The sequence below is a fragment of the Garra rufa genome, chromosome 1 (genome assembly GCF_049309525.1).
Source record: "Garra rufa chromosome 1, GarRuf1.0, whole genome shotgun sequence".
Classification (NCBI taxonomy): Eukaryota; Metazoa; Chordata; class Actinopteri; order Cypriniformes; family Cyprinidae; genus Garra; species Garra rufa.
Window position 1 is genome coordinate 94,466,633 of NC_133361.1, and position 13,991 is coordinate 94,480,623.

Genomic DNA, 13,991 nt, shown 5'->3' on the forward strand with positions numbered 1-13,991 from the left:
GGAGTAAGTGACCATGCTATGATGATGGTAAAGATGGGTGTGAACGAGGAGGAGAGGGGGGGAGGAATGTGGTGTTTGAATGCAGACTTGCTAAAAGAAGAGGCATATAAAGAAAATATCAGAAAATGTATAGATTATGAAATGGAAAATATCTTATTTGATGAAAATGTATGTGAGTGGTGGGAAAAAATGAAAGGGATAATTAAAAAAAGAAGTATTAGATATGCCAAACAAAGGAATTTTAAGAGAAGGAGCAAAGTTGAGGTAATGCAAAATGAATTGAAGAGGGAAGCAGAAAAAATAGAAATTAATCCCGAGCAAGATAAAGAACGCTTTATGCAGATAAATGCAGAAATAGAGGAGTATGAAAAAGAAAAAAGTAAGGGTGCAATAATAAGGAGTAGAGCGCAGTATGCGTTAGAGGGAGAAAGAAGCACAAAGTTCTTTCTAAACTTAGAAAAGAAAAAGCAGATGAAAAAGTATATAACAGAGTTGGAAAATGAAAAAGGAGATAAGATTACTGATTATGTGGAGATAATAAGAGAAGTAGAAATATTTTATAAGAAGCTATTTAAGAAAGAAGGGGTTAAACAGGAGTGTGTGGAGGAAGTTTTGAACTCTGTGAGTGTGAGGTTAAGTGAAAGTGAGAAAAATATATGTGAAAGTGACATAGGTATCGAAGAAATAAAAGAAGCAATAAAACAGACAAAGAAGAATAAAAGCCCGGGCTCAGACGGCTTAACGCATGAGTTTTACAAGACTTTTGAAGAGACTGTAGCACCAATATTGTGGAAGGTTTATAGAAGTATGGAAGAGAGAGGTGAAATGCCAGAGTCTATGGGGCTAGGAGTAATCACAATACTATATAAAAATAAAGGAAGTCCACTTAAGCTAGAAAATTATAGACCGTTGAGTCTGTTAAACACGGATTATAAAATACTGACAAAAGTGCTGGCAAATAGGATAAAAGAGGTGGTAGGGTCAATAGTATCACCAAGCCAAGCTTATAGCATAAAGGGAAGAGACATTACAGATACAATTTGCACAACAAGGGACGTAGTAGAAGGGATGGGGAAAGATGGGAAAGGGGGATTGGTTTTATCTATAGACTTAAATAAGGCTTTTGATAGGGTGGAACATAGCTTTATAGAACAGACAATGGGGAGATTTGGGTTTGGAGAGAGAATGCAAAAGTGGATAAAATTAATATATGTAAATGCTAAAAGTTGTGTTAAGGTTAATGGGGTGTTAACTGACCCCTTTCAGTTAGAGAGGTCAGTAAGGCAAGGCTGTCCGTTGTCTGCAATATTGTATTCAATAACAGCTGAGCCACTGGCGACACTCATCAAAAATGACAAGGAAATAAAAGGTATTCAAATACCAAATGGAGGATTGAGTGTAATACATCAATATGCAGATGATACAACTTTTACAGTTAGGGATATAGAGAGTATAAATAAAATTAGAAAACAGATGGAAAAATATGGGAAAGCGTCAGGTGCTAAAATAAATGTGGAAAAATCTGAAATAATGAGTATAGGAGGAATAAGGGTGGAAGGGTCAGATGTTCCATTTAAAATAACGAAAGATTTTATAAAAATTTTAGGGGTAAACGTAGGAGAGAATGCAAAAGAGGCAAGAGATGCAACATGGTCAGGAGTGCTAAACAAAATCAAGCAAGTGTTACAGTTTTGGAGACTAAGGGAATTAAGACTAAGAGGAAAAGTGGTAGTGGTTAATTCTTTATTGTTAACTAAATGTAATTATGTGATGGGAGCAATTGATTTACCAGACTGGGTGTTAAATGGAATAAAAGAGGCTGTGAATATTTTTGTGTGGGGTGGGAAAGGAGTAAAAATATCAGCAAAAACATTAATAGCAGATTACAGTGAGGGGGGTTTGAAATTGATGGATTTAGATGTGAAAAGGAAAGCAATAAGAGTTAAGACAATAAAAAAGTATTTATGTGGCAAAGTAGAATGTGGATGGAAGGGGTATATGAGAAAATATTTAAATGAAGGAGGAGGGTGTGGTGAAGAAGGAGTGTTTATGGTTTTAAAAAAGCCAATGATTGAAAAGTTGCCTTTGTTTTACCAAGAAGTGTTTACTGCATGGGCTGAATTTGTGATAAATGTAAACTATGAATGTGAAAACATAAACCAAATACACAATCAGCCAATTTTCCTGAACCCAAGAATAAGGAGGGGAGGGAAAATGCTTTACAACAGACTGTTCATGAGAGCGGGGGTAAGGAAAGTAAAGGATATGGCTTACGAATATGTAAAAGGTTTTTTACCGAATAGAGCAATATATGATTGTGTGGTGGGGTGGGATGATGAAATTGAGAAAGCAAAAGTGGATGGTGAATGTGAAAACATTAAAAAAAGCCTGCCTGAAAGGTGGGTAGAAAGGATTGAAAGGGAAACTGTTAAAGTGGGAGATTGGGGAATGCCTGAAATGTACATTGTGGAAAATGGGAGAAAAAAGTTTTTGTGGGAGATAAATGTGAAAACTGTATACAAAATGATGGTCAGAAAGGAGATCAAAGTGCCTGCATCAGAAGCGGTATGGCCAAGATTGTTTCCTGATTTGAAAGTAAAAACAATATGGAGAAACTTAAATATAAAATACAACGGACTAGACTGTGAGAACTTGGACTTCAAGCTACGACACAATAGAATCTATACAAAGGTGGTAATTCATCAAATGAATAAAAATGTGAGTAGAGAATGTGATATATGTGAGACAGAGCCAGAAACTTTGATGCACATTTTCTTTGAGTGCAAGGAACTTGAGGAGTTTCATGGAAAAATGAAAAAACTGATAAAAGATGGAATGGGAAAAGGGGTTGCAGAAGATGAGTGGAAAAAACTGTTTTTGTTTGGTGAATGTACAAATTATAAGGATAGGAAGGTGAACTTTTGGAATTTGATTCTAAGTAATGCAAGGTATGCAATATGGGTGAGGAGGAATATGGCATACTATGAGAGAAAGAAAGTAGATGTGACTAAAATGTTCAAGAGTATTGTTAGAAAGAATGTGTATATAATGTGGAAATACCTAAGCAAAGAAGAATTTGAAAAAGCATTTGTAGAAGAAAGTGGATTTATATGTACAAAAGAAAGGTTTAGTTTAACATTTTGAAAAGAAATGGTTATATTTAAGTTAGGTATTTTTGTTTTGGGTTTTTGGTTTCGTTTGAGTGATATAAAGGAGGGTTAAATTCAAAGCTCATGCTGTATATGCTAAATTGTCTTCAAATGTAATAAGATTGAAAGGTGTAATGAATGAAAAATGAGTTATGTAAATATTATTTTGTACTTTTTGATAATAAAAAAAAAAAAAAAAAAAAAAGAGCGCCCGATCTCGTCTGATCTCGGAAGCTAAGCAGCGTCGGGCCTGGTTAGTACTTGGATGGGAGACCGCCTGGGAATACAAGGTGCTGTAAGCTTTTGCCTTTTCTTCACTATTTATATAATATGCTGGCTTTTAGAAAGACGTGTTTTACCGCTCTATTTATTACAATCATTTAAATGTATTATAGAGTTTTAAGTGTTTTACATGTTTTTTAGGCCATTTTATTACTCTTAACATTTTAAGTGTATGTGTCTTTAATAAATGGATGGTTGGCCTGTCATGTGACTAGACACATGACAGGAAGCAGGAAGTACAACTGTATAAGAGAGCAGCATGACAAGCAAAGGACAGTCACCAAACTGTTGGATTGAGGAGTTGCTAATTTTAGAGCTCAACTTTCCATTCACCACCTGCAAACTTTGGATTACACTTTCTGTGGATTGTATATACACTGGTGGACACTCACATTGGACTTATCAACACACTGGGATTCTTGGACTGTTTTTAGGGTATGGACAAATGAACTGTATTGTTTTAACAGAGTTTACCTGTTTTTAGGGTATGGACAAATGAACTGTATTCTTTTAACAGAGTTGACCCTAGTTTTATCGTGTTGTTTTAAAGTCTTTTATGTGAACCTTGTAAATACACCAAATCTATTTAAACCAATTTTCTTTTATGTCTCATTCTTTTAACCACTAGTCATCTCTCACAGTTAAATCTGACACCATTTTAGTCTTGTAACTCGGCTGATAAGGCCGATTGTTACACTTTTATGGGAGACCGCCTGGGAATATCAGGTGCTGTAAGCTTTTGGCTTTTCTTCACTATTTATATAATATGCTGGCTTTTACGGAGGCTAATCTTTAAATAGCCCACTTTTTGGAGCAGCCCTCGATTATGGCCATACCGCGCTGAGAGCGCCTGACCTCGTCTGATCTCGGAAGCTAAGCAGCGTCGGGCCTTGTTAGTACTTGGATGGGAGACCGCCTGGGAATACCAGGTGCTGTAAGCTTTTGCCTTTTCTTCACTATTTATATAATATGCTGGCTTTTACGGAGGCTGATCTTTAAATAGCCCACTTTTTGGAGCAGCCCTCGCTTATGGCCATACCGCGCTGAGAGCGCCCGATCTCGTCTGATCTCGGAAGCTAAGCAGCGTCGGGCCTGTTTAGTACTTGGATGGGAGACCGCCTGGGAATACCAGGTGCTGTAAGCTTTTGCCTTTTCTTCACTATTTATATAATATGCTGGCTTTTAGAAAGACGTGTTTTACCGCTCTATTTATTACAATCATTTAAATGTATTATAGAGTTTTAAGTGTTTTACATGTTTTTTAGGCCATTTTATTACTCTTAACATTTTAAGTGTATGTGTCTTTAATAAATGGATGGTTGGCCTTTCATGTGACTAGACACATGACAGGAAGCAGGAAGTACAACTGTATAAGAGAGCAGCATGACAAACAAAGGACAGTCACCAAACTGTTGGATTGAGGAGTTGCTAATTTTAGAGCTCAACTTTCCATTCACCACCTGCAAAATTTGGATTACACTTTCTGTGGATTGTATATACACTGGTGGACACTCACATTGGACTTATCAACACACTGGGATTCTTGGACTGTTTTTAGGGTATGGACAAATGAACTGTATTCTTTTAACAGAGTTTACCTGTTTTTAGGGTATGGACAAATGAACTGTATTCTTTTAACAGAGTTGACCCTAGTTTTATCGTGTTGTTTTAAAGTCTTTTATGTGAACCTTGTAAATACACCAAATCTATTTAAACCAATTTTCTTTTATGTCTCATTCTTTTAACCACTAGTCATTTCTCACAGTTAAATCTGACACCATTTTAGTCTTGTAACTCGGCTGATAAGGCCGATTGTTACACTTTTATGGGAGACCGCCTGGGAATATCAGGTGCTGTAAGCTTTTGGCTTTTCTTCACTATTTATATAATATGCTGGCTTTTACGGAGGCTAATCTTTAAATAGCCCACATTTTGGAGCAGCCCTCGATTATGGCCATACCGCGCTGAGAGCGCCCGACCTCGTCTGATCTCGGAAGCTAAGCAGCGTCGGGCCTTGTTAGTACTTGGATGGGAGACCGCCTGGGAATACCAGGTGCTGTAAGCTTTTGCCTTTTCTTCACTATTTATATAATATGCTGGCTTTTACGGAGGCTGATCTTTAAATAGCCCACTTTTTGGAGCAGCCCTCGCTTATGGCCATACCGCGCTGAGAGCGCCCGATCTCGTCTGATCTCGGAAGCTAAGCAGCGTCGGGCCTGTTTAGTACTTGGATGGGAGACCGCCTGGGAATACCAGGTGCTGTAAGCTTTTGCCTTTTCTTCACTATTTATATAATATGCTGGCTTTTAGAAAGACGTGTTTTACCGCTCTATTTATTACAATCATTTAAATGTATTATAGAGTTTTAAGTGTTTTACATGTTTTTTAGGCCATTTTATTACTCTTAACATTTTAAGTGTATGTGTCTTTAATAAATGGATGGTTGGCCTTTCATGTGACTAGACACATGACAGGAAGCAGGAAGTACAACTGTATAAGAGAGCAGCATGACAAACAAAGGACAGTCACCAAACTGTTGGATTGAGGAGTTGCTAATTTTAGAGCTCAACTTTCCATTCACCACCTGCAAAATTTGGATTACACTTTCTGTGGATTGTATATACACTGGTGGACACTCACATTGGACTTATCAACACACTGGGATTCTTGGACTGTTTTTAGGGTATGGACAAATGAACTGTATTCTTTTAACAGAGTTTACCTGTTTTTAGGGTATGGACAAATGAACTGTATTCTTTTAACAGAGTTGACCCTAGTTTTATCGTGTTGTTTTAAAGTCTTTTATGTGAACCTTGTAAATACACCAAATCTATTTAAACCAATTTTCTTTTATGTCTCATTCTTTTAACCACTAGTCATCTCTCACAGTTAAATCTGACACCATTTTAGTCTTGTAACTCGGCTGATAAGGCCGATTGTTACACTTTTATGGGAGACCGCCTGGGAATATCAGGTGCTGTAAGCTTTTGGCTTTTCTTCACTATTTATATAATATGCTGGCTTTTACGGAGGCTAATCTTTAAATAGCCCACTTTTTGGAGCAGCCCTCGATTATGGCCATACCGCGCTGAGAGTGCCCGACCTCGTCTGATCTCGGAAGCTAAGCAGCGTCGGGCCTGGTTAGTACTTGGATTGGAGACCGCCTGGGAATACCAGGTGCTGTAAGCTTTTGCCTTTTCTTCACTATTTATATAATATGCTGGCTTTTACGGAGGCTGATCTTTAAATAGCCCACATTTTGGAGCAGCCCTCGATTATGGCCATACTGCGCTGAGAGCGCCCGACCTCGTCTGATCTCGGAAGCTAAGCAGCGTCGGGCCTTGTTAGTACTTGGATGGGAGACCGCCTGGGAATACCAGGTGCTGTAAGCTTTTGCCTTTTCTTCACTATTTATATAATATGCTGGCTTTTACGGAGGCTGATCTTTAAATAGCCCACTTTTTGGAGCAGCCCTCGCTTATGGCCATACCGCGCTGAGAGCGCCCGATCTCGTCTGATCTCGGAAGCTAAGCAGCGTCGGGCCTGTTTAGTACTTGGATGGGAGACCGCCTGGGAATACCAGGTGCTGTAAGCTTTTGCCTTTTCTTCACTATTTATATAATATGCTGGCTTTTAGAAAGACGTGTTTTACCGCTCTATTTATTACAATCATTTAAATGTATTATAGAGTTTTAAGTGTTTTACATGTTTTTTAGGCCATTTTATTACTCTTAACATTTTAAGTGTATGTGTCTTTAATAAATGGATGGTTGGCCTTTCATGTGACTAGACACATGACAGGAAGCAGGAAGTACAACTGTATAAGAGAGCAGCATGACAAACAAAGGACAGTCACCAAACTGTTGGATTGAGGAGTTGCTAATTTTACAGCTCAACTTTCCATTCACCACCTGCAAACTTTGGATTACACTTTCTGTGGATTGTATATACACTGGTGGACACTCACATTGGACTTATCAACACACTGGGATTCTTGGACTGTTTTTAGGGTATGGACAAATGAACTGTATTCTTTTAACAGAGTTTACCTGTTTTTAGGGTATGGACAAATGAACTGTATTCTTTTAACAGAGTTGACCTAGTTTTATCGTGTTGTTTTAAAGTCTTTTATGTGAACCTTGTAAATACACCAAATCTATTTAAACCAATTTTCTTTTATGTCTCATTCTTTTAACCACTAGTCATCTCTCACAGTTAAATCTGACAACATTTTAGTCTTGTAACTCGGCTGATAAGGCCGATTGTTACACTTTTATGGGAGACCGCCTGGGAATACCAGGTGCTGTAAGCTTTTGCCTTTTCTTCACTATTTATATAATATGCTGGCTTTTACGGAGGCTAATCTTTAAATAGCCCACTTTTTGGAGCAGCCCTCGATTATGGCCATACCGCGCTGAGAGCGCCCGACCTCGTCTGATCTCGGAAGCTAAGCAGCGTCGGGCCTGGTTAGTACTTGGATTGGAGACCGCCTGGGAATACCAGGTGCTGTAAGCTTTTGCCTTTTCTTCACTATTTATATAATATGCTGGCTTTTACGGAGGCTGATCTTTAAATAGCCCACTTTTTGGAGCAGCCCTCGCTTATGGCCATACCGCGCTGAGAGCGCCCGATCTCGTCTGATCTCGGAAGCTAAGCAGCGTCGGGCCTGGTTAGTACTTGGATGGGAGACCGCCTGGGAATACCAGGTGCTGTAAGCTTTTGCCTTTTCTTCACTATTTATATAATATGCTGGCTTTTAGAAAGACGTGTTTTACCGCTCTATTTATTACAATCATTTAAATGTATTATAGAGTTTTAAGTGTTTTACATGTTTTTTAGGCCATTTTATTACTCTTAACATTTTAAGTGTATGTGTCTTTAATAAATGGATGGTTGGCCTGTCATGTGACTAGACACATGACAGGAAGCCGGAAGTACAACTGTATAAGAGAGCAGCATGACAAACAAAGGACAGTCACCAAACTGTTGGATTGAGGAGTTGCTAATTTTAGAGCTCAACTTTCCATTCACCACCTGCAAACTTTGGATTACACTTTCTGTGGATTGTATATACACTGGTGGACACTCACATTGGACTTATCAACACACTGGGATTCTTGGACTGTTTTTAGGGTATGGACAAATGAACTGTATTCTTTTAACAGAGTTTACCTGTTTTTAGGGTATGGACAAATGAACTGTATTCTTTTAACAGAGTTGACCTAGTTTTATCGTGTTGTTTTAAAGTCTTTTATGTGAACCTTGTAAATACACCAAATCTATTTAAACCAATTTTCTTTTATGTCTCATTCTTTTAACCACTAGTCATCTCTCACAGTTAAATCTGACACCATTTTAGTCTTGTAACTCGGCTGATAAGGCCGATTGTTACACTTTTATGGGAGACCGCCTGGGAATATCAGGTGCTGTAAGCTTTTGGCTTTTCTTCACTATTTATATAATATGCTGGCTTTTACGGAGGCTAATCTTTAAATAGCCCACTTTTTGGAGCAGCCCTCGCTTATGGCCATACCGCGCTGAGAGCGCCCGATCTCGTCTGATCTCGGAAGCTAAGCAGCGTCGGGCCTGGTTAGTACTTGGATTGGAGACCGCCTGGGAATACCAGGTGCTGTAAGCTTTTGCCTTTTCTTCACTATTTATATAATATGCTGGCTTTTACGGAGGCTGATCTTTAAATAGCCCACATTTTGGAGCAGCCCTCGATTATGGCCATACCGCGCTGAGAGCGCCTGACCTCGTCTGATCTCGGAAGCTAAGCAGCGTCGGGCCTTGTTAGTACTTGGATGGGAGACCGCCTGGGAATACCAGGTGCTGTAAGCTTTTGCCTTTTCTTCACTATTTATATAATATGCTGGCTTTTACGGAGGCTGATCTTTAAATAGCCCACTTTTTAGAGCAGCCCTCGCTTATGGCCATACCGCGCTGAGAGCGCCCGATCTCGTCTGATCTCGGAAGCTAAGCAGCGTCGGGCCTGTTTAGTACTTGGATGGGAGACCGCCTGGGAATACCAGGTGCTGTAAGCTTTTGCCTTTTCTTCACTATTTATATAATATGCTGGCTTTTAGAAAGACGTGTTTTACCGCTCTATTTATTACAATCATTTAAATGTATTATAGAGTTTTAAGTGTTTTACATGTTTTTTAGGCCATTTTATTACTCTTAACATTTTAAGTGTATGTGTCTTTAATAAATGGATGGTTGGCCTTTCATGTGACTAGACACATGACAGGAAGCAGGAAGTACAACTGTATAAGAGAGCAGCATGACAAACAAAGGACAGTCACCAAACTGTTGGATTGAGGAGTTGCTAATTTTAGAGCTCAACTTTCCATTCACCACCTGCAAAATTTGGATTACACTTTCTGTGGATTGTATATACACTGGTGGACACTCACATTGGACTTATCAACACACTGGGATTCTTGGACTGTTTTTAGGGTATGGACAAATGAACTGTATTCTTTTAACAGAGTTTACCTGTTTTTAGGGTATGGACAAATGAACTGTATTCTTTTAACAGAGTTGACCCTAGTTTTATCGTGTTGTTTTAAAGTCTTTTATGTGAACCTTGTAAATACACCAAATCTATTTAAACCAATTTTCTTTTATGTCTCATTCTTTTAACCACTAGTCATTTCTCACAGTTAAATCTGACACCATTTTAGTCTTGTAACTCGGCTGATAAGGCCGATTGTTACACTTTTATGGGAGACCGCCTGGGAATATCAGGTGCTGTAAGCTTTTGGCTTTTCTTCACTATTTATATAATATGCTGGCTTTTACGGAGGCTAATCTTTAAATAGCCCACTTTTTGGAGCAGCCCTCGATTATGGCCATACCGCGCTGAGAGTGCCCGACCTCGTCTGATCTCGGAAGCTAAGCAGCGTCGGGCCTGGTTAGTACTTGGATTGGAGACCGCCTGGGAATACCAGGTGCTGTAAGCTTTTGCCTTTTCTTCACTATTTATATAATATGCTGGCTTTTACGGAGGCTGATCTTTAAATAGCCCACATTTTGGAGCAGCCCTCGATTATGGCCATACCGCGCTGAGAGCGCCCGACCTCGTCTGATCTCGGAAGCTAAGCAGCGTCGGGCCTTGTTAGTACTTGGATGGGAGACCGCCTGGGAATACCAGGTGCTGTAAGCTTTTGCCTTTTCTTCACTATTTATATAATATGCTGGCTTTTACGGAGGCTGATCTTTAAATAGCCCACTTTTTGGAGCAGCCCTCGCTTATGGCCATACCGCGCTGAGAGCGCCCGATCTCGTCTGATCTCGGAAGCTAAGCATCGTCGGGCCTGTTTAGTACTTGGATGGGAGACCGCCTGGGAATACCAGGTGCTGTAAGCTTTTGCCTTTTCTTCACTATTTATATAATATGCTGGCTTTTAGAAAGACGTGTTTTACCGCTCTATTTATTACAATCATTTAAATGTATTATAGAGTTTTAAGTGTTTTACATGTTTTTTAGGCCATTTTATTACTCTTAACATTTTAAGTGTATGTGTCTTTAATAAATGGATGGTTGGCCTTTCATGTGACTAGACACATGACAGGAAGCAGGAAGTACAACTGTATAAGAGAGCAGCATGACAAACAAAGGACAGTCACCAAACTGTTGGATTGAGGAGTTGCTAATTTTAGAGCTCAACTTTCCATTCACCACCTGCAAAATTTGGATTACACTTTCTGTGGATTGTATATACACTGGTGGACACTCACATTGGACTTATCAACACACTGGGATTCTTGGACTGTTTTTAGGGTATGGACAAATGAACTGTATTCTTTTAACAGAGTTTACCTGTTTTTAGGGTATGGACAAATGAACTGTATTCTTTTAACAGAGTTGACCCTAGTTTTATCGTGTTGTTTTAAAGTCTTTTATGTGAACCTTGTAAATACACCAAATCTATTTAAACCAATTTTCTTTTATGTCTCATTCTTTTAACCACTAGTCATCTCTCACAGTTAAATCTGACACCATTTTAGTCTTGTAACTCGGCTGATAAGGCCGATTGTTACACTTTTATGGGAGACCGCCTGGGAATATCAGGTGCTGTAAGCTTTTGGCTTTTCTTCACTATTTATATAATATGCTGGCTTTTACGCAGGCTAATCTTTAAATAGCCCACTTTTTGGAGCAGCCCTCGATTATGGCCATACCGCGCTGAGAGCGCCTGACCTCGTCTGATCTCGGAAGCTAAGCAGCGTCGGGCCTTGTTAGTACTTGGATGGGAGACCGCCTGGGAATACCAGGTGCTGTAAGCTTTTGCCTTTTCTTCACTATTTATATAATATGCTGGCTTTTACGGAGGCTGATCTTTAAATAGCCCACTTTTTGGAGCAGCCCTCGCTTATGGCCATACCGCGCTGAGAGCGCCCGATCTCGTCTGATCTCGGAAGCTAAGCAGCGTCGGGCCTGTTTAGTACTTGGATGGGAGACCGCCTGGGAATACCAGGTGCTGTAAGCTTTTGCCTTTTCTTCACTATTTATATAATATGCTGGCTTTTAGAAAGACGTGTTTTACCGCTCTATTTATTACAATCATTTAAATGTATTATAGAGTTTTAAGTGTTTTACATGTTTTTTAGGCCATTTTATTACTCTTAACATTTTAAGTGTATGTGTCTTTAATAAATGGATGGTTGGCCTTTCATGTGACTAGACACATGACAGGAAGCAGGAAGTACAACTGTATAAGAGAGCAGCATGACAAACAAAGGACAGTCACCAAACTGTTGGATTGAGGAGTTGCTAATTTTAGAGCTCAACTTTCCATTCACCACCTGCAAAATTTGGATTACACTTTCTGTGGATTGTATATACACTGGTGGACACTCACATTGGACTTATCAACACACTGGGATTCTTGGACTGTTTTTAGGGTATGGACAAATGAACTGTATTCTTTTAACAGAGTTTACCTGTTTTTAGGGTATGGACAAATGAACTGTATTCTTTTAACAGAGTTGACCCTAGTTTTATCGTGTTGTTTTAAAGTCTTTTATGTGAACCTTGTAAATACACCAAATCTATTTAAACCAATTTTCTTTTATGTCTCATTCTTTTAACCACTAGTCATTTCTCACAGTTAAATCTGACACCATTTTAGTCTTGTAACTCGGCTGATAAGGCCGATTGTTACACTTTTATGGGAGACCGCCTGGGAATATCAGGTGCTGTAAGCTTTTGGCTTTTCTTCACTATTTATATAATATGCTGGCTTTTACGGAGGCTAATCTTTAAATAGCCCACTTTTTGGAGCAGCCCTCGATTATGGCCATACCGCGCTGAGAGTGCCCGACCTCGTCTGATCTCGGAAGCTAAGCAGCGTCGGGCCTGGTTAGTACTTGGATTGGAGACCGCCTGGGAATACCAGGTGCTGTAAGCTTTTGCCTTTTCTTCACTATTTATATAATATGCTGGCTTTTACGGAGGCTGATCTTTAAATAGCCCACATTTTGGAGCAGCCCTCGATTATGGCCATACCGCGCTGAGAGCGCCCGACCTCGTCTGATCTCGGAAGCTAAGCAGCGTCGGGCCTGGTTAGTACTTTTATTGGAGACCGCCTGGGAATACCAGGTGCTGTAAGCTTTTGCCTTTTCTTCACTATTTATATAATATGCTGGCTTTTACGGAGGCTGATCTTTAAATAGCCCACTTTTTGGAGCAGCCCTCGCTTATGGCCATACCGCGCTGAGGGCGCTAGAGAGCCAGCAGGTAGTGCTAGGTTTGCAGTGCAGAGATACTCTCTGAATCCATTTGTTTGACAATCTCTTTTCTGAAATACTTAATTTTCTTTTTGATTTTGGACTTTGGGAATTCGTTGTTGGAAAGTCAGAGTTAACCCTGATCACTTCCCCCAACAGCTTAGGCTGTGTGGGGGACTTTTTGGACTCTTCCTGGTTGAAGCATGCTGCAGATGCACATCATGGCTACAGACAAAGAAACAGTGCAAACAACAATGATAAAAGGTAGCAATGGGAAGAATGAAGAGGACGATCAAAGAAGTGGAAAAGACAACCAAGTAGTGATTCAAAAGCAGCAGAAAACAATTAAAGTCACAGGAGATCTGCAGAGAGAAAGAGAAGAAAACAACCAAGGAGTGCAAGGAGGAACAAAAGGAAAATATAGCAAAGACCTGACATTGGAGGTGGAAGTGGAGGGAACAGAAAAGATTTCCATGATGGATTTGCTGAGGGGAGTAAAGAAGGAGTGTGGAGAGGTGATCGGCTGCAGAGTGAGAGGTGAAAGGATGTATGAACTCACAATGAAGGATGAAGAGGCAAAGCATAAACTAATGGATGGCGTGAGAGTACAAGGAGTGATGGTGCATGCAAGGGAAGTTATGAATAATGACATGGTGGTGTCTTTTATAAACTTGCCAGTATACTTAGAGGATGAGAAGATACTCTTCAAACTACAAGAGTGGGGAGTACGACCACTCTCACCAATAAAACGTCGGTTATGGCCTGGAACGGATATAGCTGATGGAACCTGGTTCTTAAAGGTTCGTTTTACGGAACAGGTATGTT

General features: G+C 39.6%; 19 non-coding genes across 19 annotated transcripts; all 19 read left to right on the forward strand.

Moving 5' to 3' along the window:
- Positions 1-4,253: 4,253 nt before the first annotated feature.
- On the forward strand, positions 4,254-4,372 carry LOC141345212 (5S ribosomal RNA). Its single transcript, XR_012356978.1, has one exon. It is a non-coding gene; the product is annotated as a 5S ribosomal RNA (ribosomal RNA).
- Positions 4,373-4,456: 84 nt separating this feature from the next.
- On the forward strand, positions 4,457-4,575 carry LOC141309849 (5S ribosomal RNA). The gene has a single exon (XR_012347402.1). It is a non-coding gene; the product is annotated as a 5S ribosomal RNA (ribosomal RNA).
- An 802-nt stretch (positions 4,576-5,377) lies between these two features.
- On the forward strand, positions 5,378-5,496 carry LOC141319357 (5S ribosomal RNA). Its single transcript, XR_012353617.1, has one exon. It is a non-coding gene; the product is annotated as a 5S ribosomal RNA (ribosomal RNA).
- Positions 5,497-5,580: 84 nt separating this feature from the next.
- LOC141309860 (5S ribosomal RNA) lies at positions 5,581-5,699 on the forward strand. The gene has a single exon (XR_012347413.1). It is a non-coding gene; the product is annotated as a 5S ribosomal RNA (ribosomal RNA).
- An 802-nt stretch (positions 5,700-6,501) lies between these two features.
- Positions 6,502-6,620, forward strand: LOC141345827 (5S ribosomal RNA). The gene has a single exon (XR_012357092.1). It is a non-coding gene; the product is annotated as a 5S ribosomal RNA (ribosomal RNA).
- Positions 6,621-6,704: 84 nt separating this feature from the next.
- On the forward strand, positions 6,705-6,823 carry LOC141345246 (5S ribosomal RNA). Its single transcript, XR_012356986.1, has one exon. It is a non-coding gene; the product is annotated as a 5S ribosomal RNA (ribosomal RNA).
- Positions 6,824-6,907: 84 nt separating this feature from the next.
- LOC141309871 (5S ribosomal RNA) lies at positions 6,908-7,026 on the forward strand. Its single transcript, XR_012347424.1, has one exon. It is a non-coding gene; the product is annotated as a 5S ribosomal RNA (ribosomal RNA).
- Positions 7,027-7,827: 801 nt separating this feature from the next.
- On the forward strand, positions 7,828-7,946 carry LOC141319425 (5S ribosomal RNA). The gene has a single exon (XR_012353682.1). It is a non-coding gene; the product is annotated as a 5S ribosomal RNA (ribosomal RNA).
- Positions 7,947-8,030: 84 nt separating this feature from the next.
- Positions 8,031-8,149, forward strand: LOC141292450 (5S ribosomal RNA). The gene has a single exon (XR_012340518.1). It is a non-coding gene; the product is annotated as a 5S ribosomal RNA (ribosomal RNA).
- Positions 8,150-8,950: 801 nt separating this feature from the next.
- LOC141318185 (5S ribosomal RNA) lies at positions 8,951-9,069 on the forward strand. Its single transcript, XR_012352516.1, has one exon. It is a non-coding gene; the product is annotated as a 5S ribosomal RNA (ribosomal RNA).
- Positions 9,070-9,153: 84 nt separating this feature from the next.
- Positions 9,154-9,272, forward strand: LOC141345221 (5S ribosomal RNA). Its single transcript, XR_012356981.1, has one exon. It is a non-coding gene; the product is annotated as a 5S ribosomal RNA (ribosomal RNA).
- Positions 9,273-9,356: 84 nt separating this feature from the next.
- Positions 9,357-9,475, forward strand: LOC141309882 (5S ribosomal RNA). The gene has a single exon (XR_012347435.1). It is a non-coding gene; the product is annotated as a 5S ribosomal RNA (ribosomal RNA).
- An 802-nt stretch (positions 9,476-10,277) lies between these two features.
- LOC141345842 (5S ribosomal RNA) lies at positions 10,278-10,396 on the forward strand. The gene has a single exon (XR_012357095.1). It is a non-coding gene; the product is annotated as a 5S ribosomal RNA (ribosomal RNA).
- Positions 10,397-10,480: 84 nt separating this feature from the next.
- On the forward strand, positions 10,481-10,599 carry LOC141319358 (5S ribosomal RNA). Its single transcript, XR_012353618.1, has one exon. It is a non-coding gene; the product is annotated as a 5S ribosomal RNA (ribosomal RNA).
- Positions 10,600-10,683: 84 nt separating this feature from the next.
- On the forward strand, positions 10,684-10,802 carry LOC141318358 (5S ribosomal RNA). Its single transcript, XR_012352678.1, has one exon. It is a non-coding gene; the product is annotated as a 5S ribosomal RNA (ribosomal RNA).
- An 802-nt stretch (positions 10,803-11,604) lies between these two features.
- LOC141345226 (5S ribosomal RNA) lies at positions 11,605-11,723 on the forward strand. The gene has a single exon (XR_012356982.1). It is a non-coding gene; the product is annotated as a 5S ribosomal RNA (ribosomal RNA).
- An 84-nt stretch (positions 11,724-11,807) lies between these two features.
- On the forward strand, positions 11,808-11,926 carry LOC141309893 (5S ribosomal RNA). Its single transcript, XR_012347446.1, has one exon. It is a non-coding gene; the product is annotated as a 5S ribosomal RNA (ribosomal RNA).
- An 802-nt stretch (positions 11,927-12,728) lies between these two features.
- LOC141345847 (5S ribosomal RNA) lies at positions 12,729-12,847 on the forward strand. Its single transcript, XR_012357096.1, has one exon. It is a non-coding gene; the product is annotated as a 5S ribosomal RNA (ribosomal RNA).
- An 84-nt stretch (positions 12,848-12,931) lies between these two features.
- On the forward strand, positions 12,932-13,050 carry LOC141346134 (5S ribosomal RNA). The gene has a single exon (XR_012357151.1). It is a non-coding gene; the product is annotated as a 5S ribosomal RNA (ribosomal RNA).
- Positions 13,051-13,991: the final 941 nt, after the last annotated feature.